Genomic DNA, 21,244 nt, shown 5'->3' with positions numbered 1-21,244 from the left:
ACAGTAGGGGATAGATGCTTTAATGTTAATAACTTTCTTCTACTCTGCTTCGATCTACTTTTTCTATTTGACAGATCGATGATGATGTGTTATCCTCTAGATGTGTGATATCTTGTAGAATTTCCGCATTTTTATAATATGTGTTATATTGTACCAGATATGAAGTTACATTTTTAACTTTGCTAACATCTATTAATTCTTGCATATCTTTTTACTTCCGGTCCAGATACCATTTTCTAGATTTACAAGCCCCTCTTCCAAATTTCTCAGTACTCCTATAGCTTCAATACTTTCCTTAACATCTAATGGCAAGTATACAACTTTACCATTGAGACCTTTCTGGAGCTCACTTTGAGGTAATTTCCCTGTCTTTGGCTCCATGCAAACTATAGCTTGAAATGGATGTATAGACTGCATTAATATCGATTCATAAACATTCAAATCCTTAAGAGCCCCTGGAACAGGTATTATTTTTAAGTTGTTGTATATTATTCTAGCAGGCATTTTGTATTCCTCTAATTTTTTATAGAAGTACTTACATGTGACTTGTCGATGGACATGTCAAATAGTCCGTCTACAAATAAATAAACAGCAAATTCTCACCACTTATTCTTATTCTCTTTTTCAGTTTTAATGAACAAATCACCATTACGACTTTGATTTTGGTAGTCAGTGCATCAACAGCATACAAACACAGTTTGTTGCTCTGGAGAAACTGCATTAAACTTCCTAATCTCTTTTACAACATTACAAACACTAATACATCTGTTCTGCTCCACAACTCCTGTAGTAACCAATTCTTCATTTTCCCTACACTGCTGTTTCTGGTCCAAAAAAACTAAATTCAACCTCATCACAAACCTTTTGCTCTTCTACTACACTACCATGCAAAATAACTCTTTTCATTTCTCCTAAACATAGAGCAGGAGATATTACATAATAAAGCCTTCTAACAAAAGTTCTCATTAGTGAATGGTTTACACCTAACATTCTAAAATTATGAGAGCTGCTTTGGCTGACCTTTTTTGACAGACAAGCTAGTGAGTGCCCTTGTAAATTAATAAGCTTTCTTACTTTGAATGGATCTAATCCTTGAAAAGTACGTATTTTCTGTTTTAGGCTTCTGGAAGCAAACATATGGAGGACATTTCTCGATATATCAATTGCTTGTTCACAAATACTACAAACACTCCTGCAATTCCATTTGTACATATGGGCCTTTCTACAATTCCTTGCATCTCCTTCCTCAACATTTTTAGGGACCATTACTTCCTTTGGAAAAGGAATACCATTGTTCATCTCATAACATCATCCAGATTCATCAACTGCATGCACTCATGTGTTGTCTTTGAAATAGCCTTCTTCATGAAAGAAAGCCTCAGTACTTGAAGTATGTATCCATTCACCACTTAAAACCTTGCAAACATTACTTCTATTAACAAGTTTTTTCTTTTGACTCTGTCTCCTCATAGAAAACACTATTTTTTCCAGTGTCTTCATTTGGTTTAAAACTAAGATAAACAGTTCCTTATCAGCTATACCTTCAACATATTTATTTTATCTAATTGACTGTGTTCTTCTTTTATACTTCTTCATAGATGCTAACACATTGTGAATTACTCTTGTGTGGAAAGTCATACTACTGATTTCCTTACACTGCTTCTGCCTTCTGCTAAAAGTCTTTCCTTTTTTCAATGACTTCTTACTTTTTTACATCACAGACTTTTTGTGCTTTGGTACCTGGTGTTATAGTTTTCTTTTTCTTTACTTCTTTTTGTACTTTTTCAAGTTGTGCACAAATAGTTTTACGAAACGTCTTGATCCTCTAACCAGCAAGCTTTTCAATTTTCACCATCTTTTCAGCTATGTCTCTTGGGCTAAAGAGGCTGCAAAAAGCAAAGGTATTGAAAGGGACTTGGGTTCGCCAGATATGAAGATTAGTTGGTTTGGCCAGAGACAGTTAAAGTTTCATCAGCTTGAGCTACTGCCCTTGGTTAAAACCATTGTGGATTCCCAAGCTCCTCACCTCATGATTGTACACTGTGGTGGCATTGACCTAGGCACATTGACTAGGGTAGGGCTGGAAATCCTAAAGAAGGATTCCTTTGCAGATCTGATGTCAGTTTTTCCTCACACTGTCTCGGTGTACTCTAATATATGCCAACAACAGAAATTGAAGTGGTCAAATCAATTCTGTCCAAAGATTGCCAAAGCCAAGAAACATGTTAATAAAATTGTTTCTGTTTTCTTCAGAGACCATAACATGGGCTCTATCAGTAACAAAAATCTGTGTTTTGACATGCATGGAATGTATAGTAGTGATTGAGTTTACTTTACAGACGAAGGGAACAGGGTGTTACTAAGCAACCTGAAACTCTGCATACACTCTTATATGTAGCTGTCATATACACGCTCTTAATACAAATGCTCTTAGCAGAGCCACCCAGGAGGCAAAAATGTTCATTTTCTTGTAAAACAAATAAATATGTTTTTAACTTTTTTGGAATTTACAGCAATGTTGCGGAGGTAGCGATCACTTCGCAAAATTACAAAACAAAAGCAGACAGTCAATGATCACCACCCCATCCAAAAAATGTTACTAAAAAAATACATTATGACTATTGCAATACACACATTGCTAACTTAAAGAACATGTTTGTACACATACATTTGTAGTAGCTTTTGTAAAAACAGTTTTAACCCTATATCCTGTTTTCACAATCACTCCGAAAGTCATTTTGGCTCCAGTAATCAAAACAATCGCGCCTTTCTTAGGGTATGCAATGCGTGTATATTACTTTATTTCTTATGTCTCTATAACTTTATACTGTAAAGCGCTCTGATACCCTTGTGGGTCACGTTCGCGCTATAAAAAAACCTTATAAATAAATAAATAAATATGCAAAACACATATATGCACTAGGCCTGGGCTAAAAATCCGTTCCTCTCGCGGAAATTGTGATAATTTGACATTTTCGCGTTCCACGCAGAGCGTGAAAATGTCAAAATTTCGGCAATCCGCATTTTACCGGAAATTTTTTGCTTGCAATCGCTGTAAAATAATACATTCTTGCGTGCGCACAATCGCCTTACCTCAATCCCCGCGTTCGCCGACAAGATGTTGGATTGTTGGTAGCCATTTGCGCTGTCTCGCGACAGTTCGCGCCCGCAGTAACATCATTCGTCACGCGATCACGTCTTTCTTCTCGCGATCATGCACCGCGAGACAAGTAAAAACAAGATGGCCGCGCCCGTGAGGAACCGCATGGGTAAGTTGGCGAGCCGCGACCACGCAGAACATACCGCGAACGGGCGGGAAAAAAACTTCTGCATCTTCGCGATATTTCCGCGTGTTTGCGGAGGTTTTGAACATTTTTGCGAAAATTAGCAAAAGTGAATTTCGCAAATTCCACCCACCTCTAATATGCAAACATTTTACAGTATTTTAGACATTAGGGGTTTATTACTGCTTTGTTTAAAGTCATATTTTTGTAGGGAGTTGCTATAAAAACAACCATTTGAACATATTTTCCGTTTTTGCAGTGATGCCGGGCATTGCGATAATGTCAGTACCCGTGGCCACCCCAAATACTTGGGGAAATAACAAAACAAATGCAGGCATTCAAAAGCCACCACCTCATTCAAAACTTATAAATGCAAGATGGATTATAACCAACACACTAAACACATTACTGTCTAAATGACTGTGTATTAGGATGTACAACTCCCATATTATCTTTATAACATAATGAAAAACATTTTCAGTGTAATCTATAACTACATGGATCACTGTGTCACTAGGTCTCTCATTCACTGTATAAGTATTTGAGAGCTTCTGTGAGACGGTGCATCATTCTATCAACACTTCTGTAACTAAATGTGTGAGTGCCTTAGAACATCTCTGAGTGGGTGCATCAGTGTCACAATGAGTCTGTGATTGGTTGCAAAAGTCTCTCAATCAGCCTTTGAGTAGGTTCATGAGTGACTTTGTGCAAATGTGAGTAAGTATATGACTGTCTGAATCTCTGAGTGGATACATGTGTTTGTAAGGGGGTGTCTCAATGGGTGAGAGAGTAGGTGCATGAGTGTGTGACTGGATCTGTGAGTGAGTGCATACATCTCTCAGTGGGTCTATGACTGGCATCAAGAGTATCTGAGTGGTTCTGTCAGTGGGTACATGGGTCTGTGAGTGCGACTGTGTGTAGATGCATGAGTCTCTGAAGTGTAACTAACTGGTGCATAAGTCTCTGAGTGGGTCTAGGAGTGGTTGTGTAAGTGACTGTATGGGTGTGTGAGTGTCTGAGTGGGTCCGTGAATGGATGATTGAGTGTATGAGTGGATCTGTGATTGGGTTTATTAGTGTCTCAATGGGTCAGTGAGTGAGAGCATGAGTCTCCGAGTAGGTGAGTGAATGGGTACATGCATGAGTATCTCAGTTGGTCTGTAATTTGGAGGGTGAGTGTCTGGGTGAGTCTGTGAGTAGATGCATAATACATGACTGGAGAAGTGAGTGGTGGCATGTATATCTGAGTGAGTTTGTGAGTGGTTGTCTGAGTTTCTGAGTGTATGAGTGAGTGAGTGACTGAGTGAGTGACTGAGTCCATAAGTCTCTGAGACAGTCTGTGATGGAGTGTGTGAGTGACTGTATAGATATGGGAGTGGGTGTAAGAGTCTCTAAGTAGGTATGAAACTGTATGCATGAGTCTATAATTGAGTCTCTGAGTGGGTTTGTACATGGGTGCATGACTATCCAAGTGGATATGTAAGAGGGTGCATGGATACTTGAATGGGTATGTGAGTGATTCAGTATCTGAGTATGTATGTGACTGGATGTATACGTTGGTGAGTGGATATTTGAGAAGGTGTTTAAGTGTTTGAGTGAACTTGTGAGTGAATATTTGAGAAGGTGTTTAAGTGTTTGAGTGAACTTGTGAGTGCATACATGAGTGTGTGACAGTGACCAGCGAGTGTATACAAATACATATATATATGTACTTTTCATTAATGTTCATGGTGATGCCATGATATTCATGACATTCCCGCAACGGTACATGGGGGAAGCACTGGCGGTCACAGCATCATTTATCAATTAATTTTGGAAACTTAACTTGTGTCACTTACACACCCATTAGTCAAACATGGTATCAGAGTGTCTCCACTGACGGCTTATGTGCGCCTTTACACAAGTTTACAGCTCCGGGGACCACAACTTACTGTTCATGTTGCATCCAGTAAATCAGAGCATTCCTGTTGGTGTGTGCATTTGCGATTCATCACAAAACCTCTGCAAAATATCTACTGACAGAAACATACCTATAACTTACAGCTTAAATTTCTCAAAGCCACTAAACAAATGTGTACCAAATAAGAAAAATCACAATCTGCCCATCAACATCTACCTTTCAGCCAAATTTGGTGTAATCACCTTTAGCGGTTCAAGCTGTAGGTTTCAACAATGCGTTCCTTCGAGTCCCGATAAAAAAAAAACAAAGAAACCGGGGCATAATACCAATATCCTAACCCTCTAGCCTTCATCCTGGGGTCCCTGTGGGACAAATAAGCATTTTGTATTAAAATATTTGCAGCAAAATTGCAATTAATCATGATATTGTTGCAAAACATTTTTTTTAAAACAGCCGCTGGGTGGGCCAGGTTGAAGTGAGAACAAATGATTGTGTAGTTTCTTTTTACAAACAGGAATGCGGATGAAGTGCTTATTTTGAACGCATTGTATACCCAATGTGTTCTGTATAGTCTTTGTTCACTTTTGTGTGCATTAGTTCTTTGTTCTCGATACCTCTCAGATAAACAGCTACACAGAATTAGCAGCTTTTTATTCAACCAACTGACAAAGGATTGGAAAAATCCAAATAATTGGTTAGGTGGCCATTTTCCATTAGGTTTCAGGCATTGAAAGATGTGTGATATACTAGTATTCATTACCTGAAGTAATTTTTAGGCTACATATTTAGAAACATGAGAATTTGGCTGGTTGTGTGTTTGCACAGTTCTTGTGTATGCCCAATATAGGTTTTTATAATGATACACTCAGTGCTGCAAAACTAAATAGGGTAGCCACAACAACCTAATTTTATCAGGAAGTCCTTAGAACAATATATACAGTTTTACTGAACACCTGTAATTCACATTATGTCCAGTAATATAATTTATCCACAATACACTATTGTTATTCTGTTTCTATATTTATTCATATAACAATCTGTTCTCAGATGAAGCCTTCATACAAGGAAAGGCTCATAGATGTAGCCAACAAGTGTTTTGTCGATGTATCCTTTTGATAGTGTGGAGTGTAGCTCTCATATGTATCACTATATTTCAAATTGACTCGAGTAATTCCTATAACCTCCAGACAATCCCAATGTTTGAGACTTACTTGAGGGGTAGTTGGGCTCAAGGACTCATGAAGTCAAGGGGCCTTCATCCCCCAACCAGCAGTGAGCCAGTAGGCACATTTGAAGAGTGGTGGAGAATGGGGCTGTGGCTCTCGAAGTCCCCTCAGCTGTATGGGACTTACTGGAGGTAACATGGGGCTTCTTGGCCCCCAAGGACCCTCAGCATCCAAGGTGACTTCATCCCCTAACCAGTAGGTACCAGGAAGCTTGTTTGCAGAGTGGTGAAGAAAGGAGGCATGGCCTTCGAAGACATCTTATCAAATACACTGTGTGGGACTTACTGGAGGTAGCAGGAGAGCTTGTTGGCCCCCAAAGACCCTCTGGACCTAAGGGGAATTAATCCTTAACTAGCAGTGCAACAGTAGGTGTGTTTGCAGAGTGGTGGTGAAGGGGGCGGGCCTCTGGTAACTAGCAGAGTTTTTTTATTAAGGGGCTGCATTGCCTTTTTTACCTGTGACCATTTTTGCCCCGGGGCCCCGTGCCCTGGGGCCAGGCCTATTTAGAATGTGCTAACCCTATGCTTAAATTTTTTTATAGAAGAGCAGACATTTGAGGTGAGCAACATCAGAGGGTCCCTTGTCTTATAGGGTGCTCTTTACAGTAGTTTTTCTCGAACTAAACTTGGGAAGTACCCAGAGTTCTCTGCTTCTTTTTTGCATAAGGTATACAGCACTCTATGCCTGAAATGGTATTGATTTGACTAAATCTGGGTGTCCCCTTGCGCTCCCTCACAAAATATATATTAGAAATATTATTGCTCATTACTAGTACACAAACTATACCAATTTAAGTAATGTGGGAGATTACTATATTGACTTAGCACTCAATCACTTTTAGAAAACACTCACACCTAATTAATGATGTCATCAATGATATCATCAGCGGTGTCATTTGAGATGGCATCAGTGATGTCGCTGACCATGACAAGAGTGAAGTAATATATCAGGACATAAGCAGTGCCCATCCCTGGATCATAGCTGTTTGCTGTGACATAGCAGGAGCTTGGAAAGCTTGGGCAAAGTCAGAGCTAACACTCTACTTTTGCTTGTTGGAAGTTTCCTGCCCAGTGTCAAGTTGGCAGGGACACAGACGAAACAATTGGTCTTACAGACAGGGAGCTGCATGCTTAGCATCTCTGTGTTTGTAATAGCAATGCTGTGCTCGCAAGAGGCAGGGACTTGGCAGGAACCGAAGAGTTCTTGAGGTTGCCCCCACTGTCCCATGGGTAAAGAGCAGAAAGAGGCAAATGAAAATGAGAAACAAGCAGAGGGAGGCAGAATAAAATTCAGCAATGAACAGAAAGAGACAAAATGAAGGTAAGTAATGAGCAGAAACAGGCATAATGGCTTAAATCGGCCATTTTGAAAGCAGTTCCTCACAAAGGTACCAATAAAAATAAACTTAAAAAATCTGCACCATGGTACTCAGCCGCTCTTCGGCTCCAAAAACAAAGTTGCAGGAAATTGCAAAGGATTTGGAGATTAAACTACAGTCCTGCTGATAAAATAATATGTAAAAAACACCCTGGCCAATTACAAAGCAGCTGTCATCTGAAATAAATCATCTTTCTTTACTCAGCAAATAGAAGCATCAAAAAACTCGGCTAAAGAACTTTGTTTGGTCATAAATAAATTGACTAAACTACCTGAGATGAAAATTAATAACATTAGTCAATCTTTTTGTGAAGAAATTGCCTCACATTTTTGCCACAAAGCGTTAACATTATACAATACATGTTCTACCTCTTGTGACCTTCATACTAATAAAGGTTCCACAAGTGCCTTAGATGTGGCTAGTACTAGTTATTTTGCTAAACTCAAACAATTCACAGTCACCACCCCAGGTGAAGTTTCAAAGTTAATTAATTCCACTAATCAGGATCACCGTTCGACCCATGTCCTCCTTTTATATTAAAACAGATCCCAGTTTCAATCGTAACACCCTTAGCAGATATCTTTAATGGGATATTGAGCACGGGAATCTTTCCTGATCTTTGGAAAAGGGCTTCTATCTTACCACTCCTAAAGAAATCAAACTTAGACCCGAATAACCCAGCCAATTACCGCCCCATTTCTAGGTTACCGTTTCTGGCCAAACTTGTGAAAAAACCTATTAACACACAACTATCAAAGCTCATTCAGGATAATCATCTGTTGGATCCTTCTCAGTTCGGTTTTAGGACTGAACATAGTAAAAACAATGGATGAGTTAAGAACTATCCTGGATAAGGGGGGCTCCGCAGCACTTATCCTTCCAGATCTTTCGGCAGCCTTTGTCACTCTTGTCAACCGTCTCAATAAATTGGGAATCGCTGACAAAGCCTTGGTTCTACTCCAATCATTTCTGACTAACAGAAGTCATTCAGTCATGTTAGAGAACTTTTCTTCTAATTCCTTCTCACTCCTGTGTGGGATCCCACAGGGATCTTCGTTAAGTCCTCTGCTTTTTAATGTTTATATTTCAGAACTAGCCCCTCTGATCAGATCTTTTGGTTTTTCCCCTACTTCTTATGCAGATGACACCTAAATTGTGGTGGCAGCCTCTAACAATGCAGATGTAACTACCTCTCACTTTCACAACTGTATGAGAGCAGTTAGTAGCTGGATGGGAAAGTATTGTCTCAAGCTAAATGCAGAGAAAACCGAGGTGATACTCTTTGGTTATAACCCTTCTTTTTGGAAACTGGCATGCTGGTCAACAGAGATGGGAACTCTCCCCACTCCTGTACAAAAAGTAAGAAACTTTGGCATAATAACAGACGACAAACTAAGCTTTAATAAACACATTAGCTTGGTTGTTTCAGCCAGTTTCAACACTCTGAGGATTATCAGAAAGATACTTCCCTTTTTCCCTTTATCCACCAGAAAAACAGTTGTTTCTTTATTAATTCTAGTGAAATTGGACTACTGTAATGGTCTTTTTGCAGAACATCAAAAACAACATATGAAGAAACTTCAGAGTGCACAGAATGAGGAAGCAAGGTTTGTCTCCGACATGCCTAAATTCCACCCAGTTTCATCGGCCATCAAGGAACTGCATTGGCTAACGGTAACTAACTGAATCAAATTTAAGGCATTATGCCTTATTTACAAAGCCTTGCACAATATAGGTCCCTGTTATTTAAAAAAATCTCTCTCATGGTATGTTCTAAATAGAGTACTTCGATCCACAAATACCTTGACATTGCCCTGTCTCAGGTTTAAGAGATTGAAATGGGGATGCAGTTGTTTTACCACTGAACCCCTTGTCCTGTGGAAAGGTTTACCTATAAACATCAAGGCAGCTCCAACATTGCTTTGTTTCAGGAAGCTAATAAAAACCAGGGGCCCGATTCACAGAACAAACTTAAGACAAAATCCTAAACTTAGTACCATTTTGGTATTCACAGAATGCACATACTACTTCTGGAATTCACAGAATGAACTTACTACTTTTGTGATTCACAGAATAAACGTACTACTTTTGCTATTCACAGAATGGATTTACGAATACTAACTTTACGTCCGCACTCGGACCGGAAATTCCGGCCCGGAGGCGGAGCTTCCGGCCCGGAGGCGGAGCTTCCGCCCCAGAGGTGGAGATTTTGGCCATGGTTAAATCTCCGCCACTGGCCGGAATCCCCACCTCCGGGCCGGAATCCCCGCCTCCGGGCCGGAAGCTCCGCCTCCGGCCCAGAAGCGCCGCCTCCGGGCCAGAAGCCCCGCCTCCAGTCCGGAAGGTCCGCCTCCAGGCCGGAATTTCCGGCCCGAGTGCGGACTTTAAAGTTAGTAGTCGTAAATCCATTCTGTGAATAGCAAAAGTAGTAAGTTTATTCTGTGAATCGCAAAAGTAGTAAGTTCATTCTGTGAATACCAGAAGTAGTAAGTGCATTCTGTGAATACCAAAATGGTACTAAGTTTAGGATTTTGTCTTAAGTTAATTCTGTGAATCGGGCCCCAGGCTTTTTAACCTTAAGGTGCCTAGCAATCTCTAAGCACCTAGTACTCTCACCTGCCTGCCATTCAATCTGCACCAAGACACCCATGGGTATTCGAGCGCTTCAGAAACATTTTAACATAACATAACATAATAAAGGTCAACAACATGCAGAAAGAGGCAAAATAGAGATCAGAAATAAGCAGAAAAAGGCAAAATAGATGTCATAAATGAGCAGAAAGAGGCACAATAGAGGTCAGAAACCAGCAAAAAGAGGCATATAGAGGTCAGCAATGAACAGAAAGAGGCAAAATAAAAGGTCAGAACTAAGGAGAAAGGCAAAATAGAGGTCGGTAAAGAGCATAAGTTGGTAAGATAAAGGTCAGAAATGCGCAGAAAGAGGCAAAATATAGGTTTGAAATGACCAGAAAGAGGCACAACAGAGTTCAGAAATTAGCAGAAAGAGGTGAAATAAAGGCCAGCAACAAGAAAGGAGAAAAATAGAGATGAGCAATGAGCTGAGAGGCAAAATAAAAATCAGAAACAAGCAAAATGAGGCAAAATAAAGGTCAGAAATTAGCGTAAAGGTATAAGATAAAGATCAGAAACATGTAGAAAGAGGCAAAAAAAAGTGAGAAGTGAGCAGAACAAAAGGCAGAAAATTAGCAAAGAACAAGCAAGGCCCACCCAGGCACTAATGCATCCACACATGGAACAACTTAGAAACTCTCACAGCCACTCACAGACCCATTCGGACACTCATGCACCTTCTCACAGATGAACTCAGACATGTACACCCACACTCAGACCCTAACATTTATGCACCCATACTCTCTCACCCACTCACAGACCTACTGAGAGACTCATGCATCGACTCACAGAACCACTCAGAGACTCACACATCCACTCATAGACCTACTCAGACACTCATGCACTCACTCACAGACTGACTGACACACTGATAGAGGCACTCGCAAACTCACTCAGGAGCTCTCATACATACCCACAACCCTAGTCAGACACTCATTCAGACACTCAAGCTCCCACTCAGACATGCACTCACTCAAGCCACCCATTAACAGACTCATCTAGACACTCATTCAACCATTCACTCACTCATACTTCTATTCATACAACTAGTCACTCATGTGTACAGCCACCCTGAAAGCCACACTCTCACCCATAAAGCTACTATACACCCACTCATTGACTTATACAGCTCTCACACACCCTCTCACTCACCCATATATCCTCTCAACACAGCTACTCACTCACCCATACAGCCAGTTTCATACCTAGTCACTCAACCAAACAAGCACTCACACATCCTCTCACTCTTCCATTCAGCCACTCTCACACTAACTCACTTAAGCAAATACCCACTCAAAGAGCCGCTCACTCACTGACCCATACAGCCAATTGCACACCCAGTCACATACGGCCACTGAGACACCCACTCACTTTCCCATACAGTTACTCATGTACTGATGCACTGACCCATACAGCCACTTACACACCCATAGAGCCACTGACACACCCACTCACTCACCATTTCACCCACTCGTACGGCCAATAACTCACCAATAAAGCTATTCACACACCCATATATAAACAAAACAGTCACACAACCACTCAGACACACATTCATATACGGATACACACAGCCACTCACATATAATATGTTAAAAGTAGTATCACTCATTAGTAGTACCCCTAGTATACTAATTAAACTTGTGTAGTAGCTTAGTATATATGTTTAACACTCATAAATGCCTAGAAAGCACTTACACTCACTGGATGATATCATCAGTGATATCATTTCAGATGTCATGAGTGATGTCACCAATGATGTCACTGACCATGTCATGAGTGATGTGATATGTGCGGTCATAGAAGTGCATTCTGGGACCGTAGGTTAAAGTTTTCTCAAGTAACTATAACTGCTGAATTTCTATGGTTTTGTAAAAGTGAGCTTTGACTAAAACATCCCTGTAACCTTTGGTTTTTTTTAGTGAGTAAAATAAAATAAAAATAAAAATAAAAAAATAATATCTAAATACATTTATATATATACATATACATATATATATATTACCTACTGGCACTCGCCAGTAGGTAGTTATAGTTAGTACCTGTTTTCTATAGGAAATCCGCAACATTCTATTTGGAATAACGATTGATGAATCTTCGCAAATTTTTCCAAACTTTTGACCAGCTTGGGTCCGCTCCTATCCTGAAAATTTCACGGTGATTCGTGAAGCGGGGGCTGAGAAAAAAGGGGGGTCCCAAAACACGTTTTCCCCATGCATTTTCCCATAGGACCTGTTGAAGCTACAGCCCGAACTGCTAAACGGAATTACACCAAATTTGGCAAAGAGGTAGTCCTCAGTTCAGACTCATGCCTTTTGCTAAAATGGTGTAAATCCGTTCAGTAGTTCCTGAGAAAATTAGAGTTAAAAAGATAGATATATCTGGGCGGAGCCTAACCACACATCTCATCGTGAGATCTGATTGGCTGTCAGTACTTCATCCAAGAAGTGTTGGCAGCCATCTTGGGACCAATATACATGATAGCACCTCATTAAAAAGCATTGCAGTTAATAGAAGGTTTTAAGACTTTAGTTACATTACAAATAATTTGTTGATGGTACCATACTCATTTTAGGAATTGTGGTGTGTTCTAAGGTGATTTTACAATGTGAAAAAGCCTTCTGCTGTGATATCATGAATCATGTTTGAGAGAAAACTATTTTCTCATGCTTTTCCCACAGAGGTTTGGAAGGTGAGCTATAAGCTAAACTGAGAGCATATTTTCTGTAAATTCACATTATCTTTCTCAGTCATGTGAGAATGAAGTCTGACATTCTCAGTAAAACATGTACATCCAACAAGGTCAGAGACTGTCAGTTGATTCCTTTGTGTTCTACTGCAGCTTCCCAGAGTGTTCTAAAGAACAACTAGAGCGCTAACAGTCCTACTTATGACAAACATATTGCACACCTGAAGCCATCTTGATTGGAATAAAGTGGTAACTCTAAAAACATTTATTTTAAAAAGGAACAAAATGAGGGGGGTCATTTTGCCATAGAAAGTATGATTAGTGCTGCAGAAAGAAAAATTAGGGCACATTTTGAGTGACTTCTCAAATCCTCTTCTATTTCATAAAAGAAAAATCTGACATGCAGACTGAAATATGCACTTTCAATACCAGCAGCAGACTGTAGTAAATGAGGAAATTAGGAAACTTCATAACAAATAAGTCTCCCAAAATGGCCACCAGAGACAAAAGAGCCCAAATGTAGCACAAATATCACCCAGATCTAGCCCAAGTATAGCCCAATGACAGAATGTCCCAGAGTGTTCTAACGAACAACTAGAGCGCTAACAGTCTTACTTATGACAAAAGTATGGCACACCTGAAGCCATCTTGATTGGAATAAAGTGGTAACACTTAAAACATTTAATTTACCAAGGAACAAAATGAGGGGGTTCATTTTGCCATAAAAATTATGATTAGTGCTGCAGAACGAAAAATGAGGGCACATTTTGACTTCTCAAATCCTCTTCTATTTCATAAAAAAATTCTGACATGCAGACTGAAACATGCACTTTGAATACCAGCAGCAGACTTCCCTGGTGAACAGTAGCTTTACTACAGTGATCTAATGAGCAACTAGAGTGCTAACATTCAGAATTTATGGCAAATGTGTGACACATCTGAATGCCTTCTTGATGGAACCAAAGTAAAAAACTGAAAGTATTTCCTACTAAGGAGACTGCAGTAAATAAGGAAATTAGGAAACTTCATAACAAATACATCTCCCAAGATGGCCACCAGAGACAAAAGAGCCCAAATGTAGCCCAAATATCACCCAGATGAAGCCCAAGTATAGCCCAATGACAGAATGTCCCAGAGTGTTCTTAAGAGCAACTAGAGCGCTTGCTGTCTTACTTATGACAAAAGTGTGGCACACCTGAAGCCATCTTGATTGGAATAAACTGGTAACACTTAAAAAATTTAATTTAAAAAGGAACACAATGAGGGGGTTTCTTTTGCCATAGAAAACTTCATAACAAATAAATCTCCCATGATGGCCACCAGAGACAAAAGAGCCCAAATGCAGCACAAATATCACACAGATGTAGCCCATATGTAGCCCAATGACAGAAGTGTGCAAAACACTTATTTTTTGTGTATTTGCAGTTTTATATAGTGCAGACTTGTCAGGTATTGGAGTGCTTTACATGAGCATTGGTTACCTCACACAAGATCAAATTCAGGTTGATTGTAGACATGGGGAGATTAAGTGATTTGACCAGAATCACAGAATGTTGAGCTGAAGCAGAAACTCCAACCTGGTTCCTGAGTTGCAAAGTCAGCAGCTCTGGAAGTAACACCACATCCTCTCCCCTAGGTGCAACATTTAATCAAGTCAACTGGATAAAAAAACATAAAGATTACAAATAATTTAAAAGTTCTTTGTCGCTATTTGAAAACTCAGAAAATATGTCCTCATTTTAGTTTTTTAGAGCACTAACCATCATTTTGATGCAAATACGACCCTCTCATATATGTAGGGCCCGATTCACAGAACAAACTTAAGACTAAATCCTAAACTTAGTACCATTCTGGTATTCACAGAATGCACCTAGTACTTCTGGTATTCACAGAATGAACTTACTACTTTTGCTATTCACAGAATGAACTTAGTACTTTTGCTATTCACAGAATGGATTTACGACTCCTAAACTTACGTCCGCACTCGGGCCGGAAATTCCGGCCCGGAGGCGGAGCTTCCGGCCCGGAGGCGGAGCTTCCGGCCCGGAGGCGGAGCTTCCGGGCCGGAGGCGGGGCTTCCGGCCCGGAGGCGGAGCTTCCGGCCCGGAGGTGGAGATTTCAGCCATAGCTAAATCGGCCGGAATCCCCACCTCCGGGCCGGAAGCTCCGCCTCCGGCCCGGAAGCCCCGCCTCCGGCCCGGAAGCTCCGCCTCTGGGCCGGAAGCTCCGCCTCCGGGCCGGAATTTCCGGCCCGAGTGCGGACGTAAGTTTAGGAGTCGTAAATCCATTCTGTGAATAGCAAAAGTACTAAGTTCATTCTGTGAATAGCAAAAGTAGTAAGTTCATTCTGTGAATACCAGAAGTACTAAGTGCATTCTGTGAATACCAGAATGGTACTAAGTTTAGGATTTAGTCTTAAGTTTGTTCTGTGAATCGGGCCCGTAGTTTCTAAAGGAAATGCTCTAGGTATTACAGTTTTGATTACATCAAGATGACGTCATGCGTTCCAAACTTTTGTAATAAATATAGAATGTTAGCAATCTAGTTGTTCATTGGGATACTGTTGAGAGGCAGAGGCCAGGGGCACGGACTCAGAAAATTGAAGGCAGGTAGGAGAGTGCAGAGGCAACAATTTGACCACACTGAGTAGGCAGGACGGGCAATGGCAACACAACAGACTGTGTAGGGCAGTGGAAAGGGGGGCAGGGGCAACTAACCAACAATGCAGGACTGGCAAGAGAGACTGTGGCAATATAATAGACCATTGTGGGCAGAAGGAAGAGGCAGTGGTAGTACAACCATACATGCCAACAGACCCGTTTCAGCCAGGAAACGTCCAATGTTTTTAAGCTCAAATGGGCTTTATTTGATTTGTCTCCTGTCTACAATCTCCTCTTTTTCAATGTAACTCAAAGGGGGAAATCAATACCCCAGTTTTTTTTCAAAATCTCCCTCTTACCAAGTTCAAAATGTTCGCAAGTATGGTACACTGAATCATGGCAGGCAGGAGGAATTGGGGTAGGGACATGGACTCGGATAACAGAGGACAGGCGGGACATGGAGAGGTGCACGCAACTGACCGTACAGGGCAGGCATCAGGGTTTGCAGCAGCACAATACACCACACAGGGCACGCAGGACGGGAGTGCAGCATAACAATCCATAGAAAGCAATAGGCAGGGGACAGGACCATGCACATGGACAACAGAGAACAGAGGGGAAAGAGGCAATGGTAGCTAGCTGACCATAATGGACAGACAGGAGAGAAAGCTGCAGCATAAGAGACCATAAAGCGCAGGAGAGATGGATCAGGGGCATTACAATTGAACATACATGCCAGGAGGTAGGGAATAGGGGTCTGCACATGGAAACAGAGGGCTGGGGGCAAGGGGGCAGGGCAGGAGCAGCAAGATGACCATGGAGGTCAGGCAGCATGGGCACTAGAAACAAGACACAACATGGAGAGCAACAGTGAGACTATGATGGCATACACACAAACCATGGAGGGAAGGTGGGAGGGGGTCAAGGAAAGCTAGCTGACCCCACAGGGAAGATGGGAGGGGCCATGGCAGCACAGAAGACCATGCATGGCAAGCGGGACTGTTAGTGGCAGCACAATTTCTATGATAGGCAAGAAGGAGGGTGCAGGGGCTTGCACAAAGGACCATGGAGGATAGAAGGGAGGGTCAAGACCGAGGCACAGACAAGAGAGTTCAGGGGAAGGGGCCTCACAACAGACCATGCGGGGCAGGCAGGAGGAGCAGTTGCAGCACAACAGACCAGGGAGGGTAGAAGGGTGTGGCACTAAAATGGACCATGGAGGACAGGAGGAAGGGGATAGGGGCATGGCATGTGGACATTCAGGGTAGAGGTGGCAGGGGCAGGTTACAGTCCTCTGACAATGCTAGGCAGGTTTGTTGGGAGTGGCAGCTCAACAGAACACTCAGTGTAGATAGGAGTGGCAGGTCCATGGAACATGATGGGCAAAAAGAATGGAGCAGGGGCATGCTAAATGGAGGGCAGTGGCAGCACATCAGACCGTCTATGGCAGGAGGGAGGAGGCTAGTCCATGGATTCAGACAACAGAGGATAGGGAGGAGGTGGATGGGGCAGCAAGCTAACTGTTCAGAGAAGGTGGGTATTAGGAACTTTATAGTTTTTAAAATGTGTGTCTGTGCGTACTACTTAAAGTATGAACAAGTATGCAGCATAATCTCACTTTTATTCAGGAAGAAGAGGACGTTGACTCTGGGCTCACTTGGCAGAAACACCCCCTGACCCTCCACCCCCATCACAAAATGTAATGCCCGTGAAAAGGGTAGGTGGACGCAGTGTTATATAGAACATAGTCCTGAGAGCACGATTGAAAATGAAAACTAGATATAGTATATGGTATAAACTATGCACCAAAATGTGTGATATAAGATGAACCGGGGCGTGAAATATAATATGCAATACATTGTGCGTAATGACAGATTCATTGGAGAGCGCGAGATAGCACAGGCACTAGCGCGTGCTATGCGATATGCGCCTTGGAGTGTAATATGCACAGGGCAGTGTTGTGTAACCTAACTAGTCTCTAAAGTTGTAATATAAAATATGTGCTGGGGAGTGTAACGTTGCATATGCACTGTGAAAAAGATATGGATCCCAGATTGTAAAATGTATGGCATAGTGCTGTGCGTTATAACATAGGCATCGAGGAAGGCACGTTAGATGGGGCAATATAACCCATGCGAAGGCAAGTGTGGCATGACATATTCACGGGGTGGTGTTACAGTGCACATGGGCTAGAGAGTGTCATAGCATGCGCACTAGCTGGTGGAATACAACAGTGTGTGGCACTCGGCGGGCACTGGTGGGTGTAACACAGCATTGGGCTCAGCCAGGAGCACGCTGTGACTCTCAAGCGAGGTTTGTCTCCTTTCCAGAGAGTAAAAAAAAAAGTATTACACATCCGGCGGTGGATGTGTGTTTTATTAACTGTGAGGGGGGTTTCTTGCATAGTTTGGTCGAATTTTTGTTGAATCCCCTTTGAATGGCTTTGTGTATGTGTGTATTAAATGTGCTCGTCAATAGCTACCCATGTTTGTATAAATAAACGACAAGGGTGTCTACTTGGAGAGTACCCACCGGCTGGGGCGCCGGGATTAGGCACGGTAGGGCGTCAGACACGTCAGAGCTTCACTAGCAGTGTAAATACATTCCACGTGGATTAATTTTATGCATAGTCGCCTTTTAATGAATATCATGCAAATCGTCATGGTGATAGGTAAATACGGCTTGGCCAGCATGTCCTAGGTGTTTCTATAAATATATATTTTTTTAAAATAATAAAAAACAAAGGCCAGCCCCGGGGGATGGGGTCCCCGGGGCCATAAGTGGCTTGAGGAGGGGGGCAACGCAGCCCCCCTCCTAAAGAATAAAAAAAAAAAGGCCATGACCCGGGGGTTGGGGTCCCAGGGACCGATTAAGGCCTTGGGAGGGCCACATTTTATTTTTTTCAACAAAAAAAATGAGGGTACAGGCCCTGGGGAATGGGGTCCCCAGGGCCAATAAATTTGAGAAAGAAGGGGGGCCACACAGCCCTCCTTCTTAAAAAAATAAAAAAAATATTAGACCGGCATCGCGCCGGAGGCCACGCCCCCTCCTTGCAGCAAATGCGCCCCCTGGCCAGTTGTAAGTTGGGGAATTAATTCCCCTTCAATACTGATGGTCCCTGAGAGCCTACTAGCCCAACAGGTATCTCCAGTATGCGCCAGGGAGCTGCGTTGTAGACAGGTGTTCTGAGGCCACGCCCCTTTTTACACCTCTATGCAACGCAGCTCTGTGGTGCTTACTGGAGGTACCTAGTGGGCTAGTTTGACCCTAGGAACCCTTAGGATTCAAGGGGACTTAATCCCTCAACTTAGAACGGCCACAGGGCGTGTTTACACAGTGGTGAAGGGAGGGGACGGGCCTGAGGTGACGTGTGCAAACACACCCTGTGTCGCGTTTTAAGTTGGGGAAATAATTCCCTTTCAATTCTGAGGGACCCTGGGGGCTAACTAGCCCACCAGGTGCTTCCAGTAAGCGCCACTGCTCTGCGTTGCAGAGAGGTGGTCTAGGCCGTGCCCCTTTTTACATCTCTCTGCAACACAGCTCTGTGGCGCTTACTGGAGGTACCTAGTGGTCTTGTTAGACCCTCAAATTTTTCAGACGGATACTGGTGGTAGAACTTGGCTTGTGGAGATGGTGATCCCCAGGGCTGTGGGAGATCTGTGTTGCCCCCCACATTCATTAAAATTGAATCAGCTGGGCTGCCAGGGGTCCATGTGGCCTCCCACCTTGATTAAAGATAAATCCCCAGGGAGGTGGTTGTCCCCTGGACTGGGGGGCCAGGAGGCCCTCCATGTATAATTAAGCCCCAGGTAGGTAGCAGTCCCCAGGGCAGGGTAAGAGGCCATAGAGGCCTCCCCTGCATTTATTTATAGAGAAGCCCCAAGCAGGTGGTGGTCCTGGGTGTGCACCACCCTTCTTTATTACAATGCCCCCGGACATGGCCCGCCTGGGGGGCAATTACAAAGGAAGTGCAGGAAGCTGTAGTTCAATTTTATTTACATTTTCAGCTGGGTCCATGTATCCTGCTGTAGTGTAGTTCCTATTTTCCTTATAGGCTCTGCGCATTGGAATAATATACACTATAGTTGTGGCATAGGACTGAGGTCAGTATGCCTCTATTGAGTACATTAAACTTAATTACTTAGTGTGCCAGCTAACTCAGAGGCCACTAGAAACTCCTGGAATAAGCAAGAAGGGAGTGGTTTCTGGCAACCGCATAAACATGACAACTTTGTTTCCCTTACAATCTGAAGATGTCTCAGAATCCTAGAGACAACAGATAACAGTTTCACTCAGTCAACCATGCATTCTTAGTTTCTTCAGAGTTACACAGAAATAGTAGATGGGCGTTTCAATAAAAGGGTTTATTGAACAGTCTTGTTTCTCATGTAAGAGATATGAGCTGTTACAATCACAAGACAGTATGCAAGATATAATACGTACAGCGTAATCAGTAAGAAGAAATTATACTGCAATAGCTATGACATATATTCATATATACATACATAAGTACCACAGGCTAAAAAGTGGATACTTGTCTGATGCTTCTAAATAGTTCTACCCCAGTGTACCTAACCTAAGTGTAGTACAAGGTAAGAAGTAGGTGCTGTATTCTATAGTATGGTAAGCTATAGTTTCGCATATGCCAAGAGTCCCTCTAGGTTCTAGTCAGCTCCATTCCTTAGAATGAGAGAGGTGGGATTCTCTTTCCGGGTCTCAAACTCTGGGGTCAGGTGGGGACTCAAATTCCTTCCAAACTTGCCGTGTCAAGCCGTATCGAGCTGTGCAACAGAGCCGTGGTTTGCCATGGTAAGGGAAGGTAAATTTATACCTGGAAGGTGCTTAGGAATGTTAGCATTACTGTAAAGTCGGGCAGAGGAAGACGTCATGAATGAACCCCTAAGGAATAGTAGTTCATGCATAATAGATGAGTTCTTGGAGAAATCAATAATCCTAGCTAAGGAAAGTCCCAATGGCTTAAGGGTCTGGTTTCTAAGAACTCGTTGTGACGTTGGGATGGACTGATGTAGGTGACCATGCCTGTATTTGGATAGCATGGCTAATGCCTAAATAAGGACTGGGATTCTATGCCTAAATAAGGGCAATGCGAATTGTGCCTTTATAAGGACATGATTTAGGAAAACCTATGTACGGACATCTAAATTGAAACACAACACTGCAAAAAATATTTTACAAAAATAAAAAAATGCGGGGGCCTTGTGGGACCCTCCAAGAGGACTAGGTATTTTTACTCTGCCTCTGTTTCTGTTTTTTTCTTCATCTTTTGTGGGACTCTGCTTCAGGCTGAGTTCCAAAATGACTGCCAACAATTCCTGGTTGAAGTGTTGGCAGCCAATCAAATTTTAGTAGGATTTCAGTAGGATTTGTGCTCTCGGATATATATATTTTTGTATCTTAAATGTCTCCAAAACTACTAATTTAAGGGGCATATCAACAAGGGGTGGCGATAATATTATCTCCGCTTTCGAGCCCGTTTTCGGGTGAAAAGTGGTGATAATATTATCGCATTATCAACA

Source organism: Triturus cristatus, chromosome 7 (genome assembly GCF_964204655.1).
Source record: "Triturus cristatus chromosome 7, aTriCri1.1, whole genome shotgun sequence".
NCBI lineage: Eukaryota > Metazoa > Chordata > Amphibia > Caudata > Salamandridae > Triturus > Triturus cristatus.
This window is presented reverse-complemented; position numbering follows the sequence as displayed.